Consider the following 10,276-nt stretch of genomic DNA (forward strand, 5'->3'; position numbering starts at 1 on the left):
AGATTAGTAATCATGAGTATGATTTGTTACAGTAACAAACAGAGAGGCAAACAGTGTGGCAGTGTCTATGGTACTTTTTGGTATTCAGAATATGAACATATTGATGCTGACAATGGATGTGTTGATGGAAGATAATTTGTTTAACTTTCATTACTGCTTTTTCTCACGTGATCCACAGAATTCTATGAAATGTCTGTATGATCTTAAAAATGAAAATTGCTTTACCATACTAAAAATATTTAACAGAAATTAGATCCTCTTCAATATTAAATACGATCTATTTGGAAGAAGAATATTATTGTACCTCTTAAATGTCTCTTCTTCTTGTCTCGTGAATTCTGAGGTCTTGAGCAATTATAAGAAATACAAATAATCTGCATTTGAAATAACAATGAACAGGTGGATGCCTGAAATACACTTACTATCTCCTCGGTGTCCTAGTACTCTGTCTGTATTAAATTTTTGGATATGTACTCTGTGAAACAGTCAGTTCTGTGCAGTGCTGATACGTTTTYAGTAAGCAGGGCCATCCAGAACTCAGGTTCTCACCTATACTGCCTTCTTTAACATTATATAGTTAAAATGAATCTAACATTAATTTATGCCTACTATCTCTGTTTGCACCTTACGTTCTGCTGCTGTTTTTAGTTAGGAGGATGTTGTCCTGTTTTTCTTTGGGCTTTTTATAGCGTGTGTGGAGGTGAATGGATCTACCACCTGCCTACTTAAACATAACATTACAGYTGGACTGAGATTTCATTGTTTGAACCTTCTGTAAGTGAACAGAAAAGCTGGATACAGTCTGTCAGAAATTCTGTTACAACTCACCTCTTGTTTGGTTTTTGGTTTAGGAGTACTTTGTCTTTCACCCATGACTAATGTCTGTTAATACTTCTAAGAGCAACTTTGTCAGAAATCTTATATTCAAATATTTGAACTAATAATGCAGAGATTGTAACCCTTTTTCACCATATGTCTCTTGATGATGTTTTTCAGTGTCTTTTGTGCTTATGATATTAACCATGTTTATTATTTCATATAGTTTTGAAGCATATTTTTCCAAGTCTGCTGGGATGTTGATATTTACAGAGTGCATTTGGTTTATAAAATTTAGACCCTTTGTACATTTCAGTCAGTTTATTTCTGTAATAGGAATTTTTGGCCCCTTCGGCTTTCTAGAATATTTTTTCAGGTTAGTCTGATATCTCCTGTTGTTTGATATGAATACAAGGTCTTCTTAACTAAATCTTATGAATGTTATAAGAGAAAATCCAATTTTCATTCAGTTCTAGCAGCACCAACAATTGCTTATTGCTTTTAATCAGAAGATTAAAAAATGTTGTGTATTCAGGATTTGATTTCAGGCTAATTGCCTACTCATTTCTACATAACACAACTAAAAATGTTCAGACCTGATATCTCAGAATTAAGGATATTACTGCTAGAATTGCTTAGRTCTCTGCAAAAGTAGAAGTATTAATTCTAATTTCTATTACAGTCACTTTTATATTTTACAATTGAACTGTAAAAGAAATTCTAGATGAGTATTTTGATTTTTTTTTTTTCTGTCCATATTAGTGGTGGAACTGCATATATGGCTGCAATTCAGTGGTCCCCTCAAACTTTATCTGATAAATGGTTAGTAAAGCACTTTAGATCTTTGAGTAGAAGATACTGCAGAAATGCCAGTAGCTTGTAGTAAAAACTAGCGCAGCTAAGGCATTACTGGATTCCTAAATGCAAATAATGTATTACTCCATTTCTTTGCAAGTAAGTTCTTACAGATTTGTAAGATTTGATACAGTTTCTTATTTGAAATTAATATTAAACTACTTTGCTACCTCTTTGATTTTAAATTTACTCCTCCCTGTGGTGTTCTGGACAGAGTGGTTTAGAGTGAATAGACTAGCTGTTGCTAAGTTCAAGAATTTCTTTACWATGTAGATATCTTCTGTAACTGATCAGTTCATTTCATGAGATGAGGTCTGATTAAGACAACTTGATTAGAGCTAAAGTGAATGTATCTGGAGAGAAACCATCCTTACTTCTGCTTTGACACTGGTTCCACAAATGTTCCTTCATGTTACCCATGGTAGGTAAACATGCAGATTGTCACCAGTTTGCCCTGCAACCCACTGTACAGCAGTCAACATGCTGTAGGTATACAAGACTGGTCACTAAGACTCCTGTGACTTGTTTAGTCCTATGACATCTTTTCCTTGGTGATCTTCTCTGGGATGTAGGATGATGTACTCTACTTTGCTGCTGGCATCTGATCTTATCTGGCCTTTCCACAACAGATTATGCACACTCAGTTTCCCCCTCGCTATGGTTGCCTTTGGCTTTCAGCTATGTATAGAGGTGGTATGGTAGCAAAGCATTAATCTTAAAGCATTCAAAACTCTCAGGAGTTTAAAAAATAAACTACTAAGAGGTTTTCTGCCTTTGTCTGCCATTGCTTGTTCTCATCACCTTTGAGATTCTTTTTCCTTGCCTCCTCCTTATAGATGATTCATCACCCTCTGTGTGGTAGTGGCCAGACCGTGTACAGAACAAAACACTACCCTTCAGGGCTTCTGCTTCTGTGATACGCTTCAAACTGAAGGACCAAATGCAGCAGCCATGACTTACCTACTTTTCTAGTTTTAAGGTCTGTCTGTGGAGAAACCATTATTGTGCAGGTCTGTAGCAAAAGTCAAATAATTTAGAGTCAGTTGCTGTAGACTGAAAGCCAGCAAAAGAGTACAGTATGGTTACATGATACACTGGCCTGTTAAAGAAGTTCATATCCCTAATAACTAATGTTACTCAACTCGAATTTGGGCTGCCAACCACCTGAGTGGTAAAATATACTGTGGTAGTAGGAGCAAGCAGCCAAGAGTGAGATAGCAGGAAGGCACTTARGCCAGCTTTGCCGCCAAAAGGAACATATCATATAACCTTCAGTGAGTGCAAAGCTGCTTCCCTGGACAGGGTAGCCATCTGCAATGCAGTGTAGTAGGCTGTGGTTAAAAAAAAAAAAAAAAAATCCAGACTTACGTAACTTTAGTGTGATATTTCCAGAGATAGTACAACATAATTTATAATTTGATATGATCTTATCTTGCTGTCATGTGAATAACTCTGCTTTATGTAATGAAAGATGACATAACCAGGATATTCACACATTTGAGAAAAGGGCAGTGAATTGCCAGTGAAATGTACTTTTCATGTGTCCTAGTTCAGTGAGCTCTGTTTGTGTAGTTGAACTAATAGGGGTAATGAAGGAGAGAGAAAGGAAACTAGAAATCAGAAGGATGTTACATGGAAAACAAATAAGAATAGAACTAYCCTAGATGTAAAAGATCCAACATTTTCCAAAAAGTTGGGGGAGTCGAATGAAAATTTGCAGTAGTAACTTGCTTATGAAACTGGACCATATTTGCTGCTTTCAAATGAGAGGAAAAAAAGTACTGCTAGGCTTTTTACTTTTGAGTAATGACAGATATATCCACTGTTGAAGAGAACTGTGTTACACAGAAAGATACACTCATCTCTTATGCATATTTTCTTAGTTTTTGACAAATCAAAAATAAGGAAATTGTAGAGAAGAAAAGACTTACATACTCTGAAAGTTGTGTATATACAGAGACCTAATGTTGAAATTGCAGATATAGAAGAAACTCATCTCTTCAAAGGTATTTTGGGAAATGAATCTATTATCTCTGTATGTTTATTGTAACTTAAATCTTTTGAATTTGCATGTGAACAAATGGCACATATTCTGTGCTACATAGAAAATGAAATTATCTAATAGTTACTTTTGAAATAAGGAACTTAAGAAATATTCTGTATAGAAAGGATTGAGGCTTAGCAGTAATAATAATTCTTTCACTTTCCTCAATCATTCTGAGGGAGATATTTCACATAATTTCTTCTTAGTTTTTTCTTGACTTTCAAAATTTCTGATCGGGCCATGTATGTGGAAGAAATGAAGAAGGGCAAAAGAGAAAATACATGGCTGTTGTAAATCTTTTGAATCTCTTCTTTTCCACTTCCTCACCCTTTGGAAAGTGTGAGGTTGGGGATGTGTGTGTTGTGTGTCTCTAGCCCCTCCCCTGTCCAATCCTCCTGTCTCTAATAGATATGAATATGGATTTAAGGGAAGATGGGAGAGAATGTAGCTACTGGGAGGAGGGACAAGAGATGCTTTATTCAAATGAACTGGGAGGTTTGGGGAGTTTTAAAGCACATTATTACAGACTTGGCCTGGATCCCTTCAAAAATAGCCACCAAATCTTTCTGTAGCTAGACCTATTGTTTGGATGCCCTTTGCTGACACACCAGTGTAACCAGTCAGYATGCCACTTCAGTCCCAGTTTTGGGCCTTAAGTTTCCCACTAAAACAGAAGCTTTGTCACAATACGATTTTCATGAAATCAGGAAGGTGGTGGTAAGATGGTTATCTCCGAGTCCTCAAAATATCCACAAAATTAGAAGAATAGAGAATGCTGCTCCTATGTCAAATGCAGGGAGCCGTGCATTGGTGAAGTATTTGGAGGTTAGTATTTAAAAGCATAATCTCCAAAAGATAGGAGAATTGCAAAAACCTGATTTCTCTCAGCTTCTAGAAAAAAAATGGATGTGCTTTGCTATCAGGGACTTCAAGAATTAAACAAGATATCCAGAGAAAATCATAATTTTTAATCTTCCTATATTTCTCATCTGCTTTTGATTGGTCATCAGAAAGCTTGTTGGGAAAGAAGATCAGAAAAGTGCAAGCATGTATTAGGAACTGGAGACAGTTTGACAGTTCTGGATTTGTAAGGAATGATGCTATTAGCTTTTTCTTATTTTTTGACATGACTTACAAAGTGAAAAGCTAACTTATGATGTTATATAGGCAATTATAATTCCTGTAGGTTTAAGTCCTGTAGGTTTAAGCTGGACATAATTTGAAGGAATGCCTGGAATTTTAGATGATGTAATAAGTTTTGGAGTGGGCCATGCATAATAATGCTACTTTTAAGAGTGATGTAAAGGTAAAAATTACATTTAGTTTCTATGTTTTTTCTGCTTGTCAGGAGATATGTGTGCCCAGAGGCTGTAAGAACTGTTAGATGTTAGGAGTTAACACATGGCGGATGGTGATGATGAAAACAGATGCAGCAAAAGAAGAGTTAAAGCTTCTCTCTGTTCCTTACCCCCCTCCTCCCTCAAAAAAAAGACAGGTTTAGAATGATCAGAATTAACTGCAGGAGAAAGGAAAGGAGTGGTCTGAGAAGTTCAGGTAGAGCACAAGAGGAGGAAAAGTGCAAAACTGATGATGGAAGTTTTGAGAAAGGGAAGAAGAAACATTGAGTCAAACTAGAAATGTCATCCTCCTCCCTTTCAGTAATGCGTGCAAACCTTAATTTTGGCGATCACCTATGAAACAAGCTCCTGAAATTTCATGAAGGATCACCAGACTCTGTGGGTTGTTACACTAGACCCTGATCTGCCGCAGGCTCTTAAGCCAGATCAAATGACTTGGCACCGTCTTGGGGCCCTGTCAGAAGTGAGGGCTGTATGATGAGCTAACGGAACTTTTGCAGCCCTTCGTACCTATAGACACTCTCAAGTCATCTTATGCAGCTGCTAAATTCATTTGCAAAAGTAAGCAATTGCCTCAGTACCTGCCAAATGTGTCTGCTGCCAGTACGCCCAGTGTACTCAGTGATGTGTAACCTAGGCCATCCCAGCTGCTGAGYCCTGTTAGAGTTTCTATTTAGTGCAAGGTTATCAGGATTTTATCTCAGCTGAGGATCAAATCTACCTGCCATTCTGCTCTTTTTAAGATTCTGACTCCTGGGTGATGGTGAATACCAAACTTGGGTCTGGCCCAGGTCTAGTTTGCTTAGACATCATGAAATAAAATAAGAATGGACATCTTTCAGACTGGGGCTACCGATCTGTGGGCAGAGCACCTTCACAGAGTTATCAATTCTTTTTTTTGTCTGCTGACTCAAGATTTCTTACACTAAAAGGTCCCAGCCTGAATCTCTTCAGCCGGTGTCATTTTCTTCAATGTTCAAGTTTGCTGTCTGATCTAAACTATGTATTTCAAGATGCACTTTTTTAATAACTTCCTTAATTCTCTCAAATATTTTATCTTTTGGTCAGGTACTGTATAGCAGTATTTATTTATTTTTTTCCCCCCCTAGCTGATACAAAGAGACTCTTCCTTGGTTCTGTGTGAAAAAGGATTTTCCCCCTCTCTCTTCCCCAGGTGTTCCCCTAATAACCCTCCTCCCAGAGGGTGTTCTATCCCATACATGTCTAAATTTATACAGATTGCTTGATACAATTATTGGCCATAGTCCAAATCTGTCATTTCACTCATAATTGGAGCCTTTTAAAATTATTTTTGTAGTCATTTGGCTACTTTAATCCCTGACTGTATTCTCTCTGTTATTCATTCTTCTCTTGATAGTTCTCCAGGAAGCACTGTTTGAATCCTTTTCTTGGTAATTATTCTAGACTGTTTTCCAAGGCAAAAACTTGAATTTACCTATTACCTGTAGTTTTGAGTCTCATTTCCCAACTGTTTAAGTTCTAGAACCCCATCAAGGGACTATTGCTTTTGAATAATCATGCTGATTTTCATTTTCACAGAAAGATATTTGGAACTACTCCGATAGCTTCCATTTTGTTCTGAACTCCCAAGTTCAACAGAACAGAAATGAAGATTTAATCCACTGGAAAGCTGGGTTTTTAAACATTAACATTTAAAATGTGAAGCATCTGGCATCTTTAAAAGAAAATTCAAGCAAATCCCCCCAAAATTACTGCTGAATGTAAGGCTGTCCTTTTTCCTTTTTTAAGGAYAGAATTCTGAGTAGATTAGTGAATTTCACTCTGAAGATATGAAGGAAATAGTATCCTGGGGTGCATTAGGAAGAGTGTTGCCAGCGGGTCAAAGGAGGTGATCCKACCCCTCTACTCAGCCCTAGTTAGGCCTCATCTCGAGCACTGTGTCCAGTTCTGGGCTCCCCAGTCCAAGAGAGACATAGAGCTACTGAAGAGAGTCCAGCTGTAGGGCTACAAGGATGATCAGAGGGCTGGAGCACCTGCCCTATGAGGAACGGCTGCGAGAGCTGGGCCTTCAGCCTGGGGAAGAGAAGACTGAGGGGGGATCTGATCAATGTGTACAAGTACCTGAAGGGAGGGTGTCAAGGGGATGGGGCCAAACTCTTTTCGGTTGTCCCATGTGACAGGACAAGAGGCAATGGGCAGAAACTGAAGCACAGGAAGTTCTGCCTGACCATGAGGGGGAATTTCTTCCCTGTGAGAGTGACGGAGCCCTGGCACAGGTTGCCCAGKGAGGTTGTGGAGTCTCCTTCTSTGGAGATCTTCAAGGCCTGCCTGGATGCAACCCTGTCTAACATGCTGTAGGTGACCCTGCTGAGCAGAGAGGTTGGACTAGATAATCTCCGGAGGTCCCKTCCARCCTTACTGATTCTATGATTCTATGGAAAACGAGCTGTGCCTTGTTCATAGGATTAAAGCAGGAGGTAGAGAAGGCATAATGAAGTGATGTGTAAGAGTGCACGTATGAGTATTTTCTTCAGCAGTGGTAATTTCTTCCCCACCAGCTATGGGTTGCTGTCCTCACTGTTATGTCAGTACAAGTGTATGTAGGGCTGTATTATAAAACATCTTTAAAATGATCCAGATTGAAAAACTTTCTTTGGAGGCTGTATGTATCTCTTTTGCGCTGGTTCTTTGTCCTGTGGAGCACTGGATCAGGGGACTGATGTTGCCTAAAACTAACCTAGCTTAAAAAAAGATTAATTTGCAGATAATCAGTTCCCTGGTCTGCCTTTCTCAGAAGCTTTGTTAAGTGCTAATATCAGCACAGTGAAGGGATCAGGAATGTGTCAGGGATGGGGGGGGGGGTAGGACAGGACTGCCTGGTTTGGCAGTGTCTTAAAATTATATTGACTTAAACCAAATATTAAACTGTATACCTGCCTGCCAAAAAAGTTGATTTGTTTTTAGCTGGATCATCTCCCGGATCTGGCTGTGCACGGTGTTGCATAAATGCTAGTGTTGCTGGAAGATACAGGATGGAGTGTGGACTGCGGCAACAGTTTTGGCTTGTAGGTTTTATGTTTTGTAGTTTTCTTGGAATTGCACCTATTGTTTTGGCTGAAAAGTCTAAATGTTCATTAACATCCAGGCTTTTCACCTTCTATGATTTCTCATCCAAGTACTGACATGACCTTAGGCTGATGAGCACTGATTATTTTTAATTTTTTTAAGGAACAAAAAGAAAAAAAATATTGGTAGGCAGCCAGCTTCATTTTTACAAGGGTTATTTTACACTCCAGCTGAACAATATGTAATTCAGACTCTGATTCCTTCAGGCACTTGCTCAGAAGAAATCATTGTAGTGGTATATTGCTAAAATTGCATTAGTGTGGAAACATGGTCTCTCTAGCAACATTAAGCAGTAAGGTGATAAAATAACACAGCTTTAGCTAGGTCTGTATTAGGAGTTGCTGCACCTGGTAGCCCAATAGAGGCTATAGCTTCATGTTGCCAGGGCCAGCCTGTAGCAAGGATGAGAATATATTCCTGTGCACACATATGCATGATACATACGTACACAAAAACACAAGCCTGGCCAGTGGATCAACACAGAAACCACAGCACTCACGCAGATGTAAACAGCACCRTGGCCTCATCCCTTCCTCTCTATGGCTGATCAAGATGAAAGCCTGTTTTGTGGAGAATAAATGCATGCTATGCATCCCTCCAGTAACTGTTCTTAGACGCTTACTCTACGTGGTAGCTGGCCCCTGGATCCCCCAGTCTCCTGGTTGCCACATGCACAGAGACATAAACCTGTAACGGGTCTTTCTGGTAACTGCTMCAAATTTACAACCTTACAAGCAGGCAACCTCCCAGCGCCACAGTCGCTCTGGTAGCTGACTTGGACCCGGTCCTCCATGCTGACGGACACGCCGGGCAGCAGCTGGGCCGGGAGGCTCCGTCCCTTCCCTTCGGCCGGGGTTGGTGGCGTTCCTCCGCCTGTCGCCCTTCGGCTGTGCGCCTTTGTGGCCGGGCAGAGGAGGAGCCTTTCCTCATACAGTTTGATACCGACTTTATTTATTTATTTATTGTCACTAAAATGCCAAGAGATTAGGTACTGCAGAACAACTTAAACATCAGAGGGTATATGCTGTAAACGCTTCCGTGACTCCTTAATTCTGCTACTGCCAGCTAGTTAAAATGTGAGGCATATTCTGTTTTTCTGTTGCAGTTGCTGAAGAACAATCAAATGTGTCAATTTTAAAAAATAATTGTCAGGAAAAAGTATTTACTCTTAATGTTAGTAAAGAGTGAAGTGTGTGGGGATATACAGAGGGCAAGGTGATTAAATGCGATGGTTTTCATAAAGTGCTTCTAACCACATGAGTATTTAGTTTCTTAAATTCTATTGAAATAGGGTTCAGACTATAAAATGCTTTATTTCATCTTGGCTTGAAAGCCATTCCAGCAAAGCAGACTGGTCCAATTTTGCTAGGTGCTACAAACAAGCCAAGTTTCAGAAATTCTTTAAAAAATGCTTGCTATTCTAAACGGCAATTGACTCTCTGCAGTTAAAGTCTCCCTTTGTTTAGTTGAATTTCATGTTTTGAATATGGCTTGTGTCTGCTTTGTTTTTTCCGCTTTGAGCAAACAAGTTCCTACTTAGATCTTTATTGCCTTATGATATTTCAAACTATAATTAGATTTCTCTTTTTGTGTGCCTCCTGCCCCCCTCCCGCCCCCGGGCTCCCTTGGTTTCAAGGCTGAACATGTTAAGCTTGAGGAGCCATTGCCACCAGCCTCCGAGGCTGTGTGTTTCCACCCTCTGGCCTCTTGCAACGATGCACGTAATGTTTCAGGCTTAATTTTTGCTTTGTGTATTTGTGAGGACCTTTTCTTATCTCTGCAAGCTCTTCTGAGATTTGTTGTGGTTTAGTTTAAGACTACGGATGTTTAAAACCTTGTGTTTTTATGTTAAAACTTGGCTTAAGGTGATGTATTTCTGAGCAAACAYTAGAAATGCACAAGCATAACGTGCACATCTTGTTACTAAAAAATCAGATTTTATCCTGAAGGAATGCCTGGAGGTTATCACCACAGGAGCAGATCGTTTCCTGGTGGCTATGAGGAAAACCCTAGGACCCAGGGGCTGTAACGCCCGCGGTGAATCTGTCCTGACCGACCGTAACCCTTCTCGCGCGCAGCCCGCGCCGCTGCTCGC

The 10,276-nt window shown here is 39.6% G+C and overlaps 1 protein-coding gene across 3 annotated transcripts in view; it reads left to right on the top strand.

Annotated features, from left to right (window-relative positions):
• Nucleotides 1-10,276, top strand: part of RAD54B (RAD54 homolog B) — a 67,442-nt gene that overhangs the window by 8,639 nt on the left and 48,527 nt on the right. The gene's annotated exons all lie outside the window — the stretch shown is intronic.

This window comes from Rhea americana, unplaced genomic scaffold (genome assembly GCF_003343005.1).
Source record: "Rhea americana isolate MKP2758 unplaced genomic scaffold, rheAme1 scaffold_0, whole genome shotgun sequence".
NCBI lineage: Eukaryota > Metazoa > Chordata > Aves > Rheiformes > Rheidae > Rhea > Rhea americana.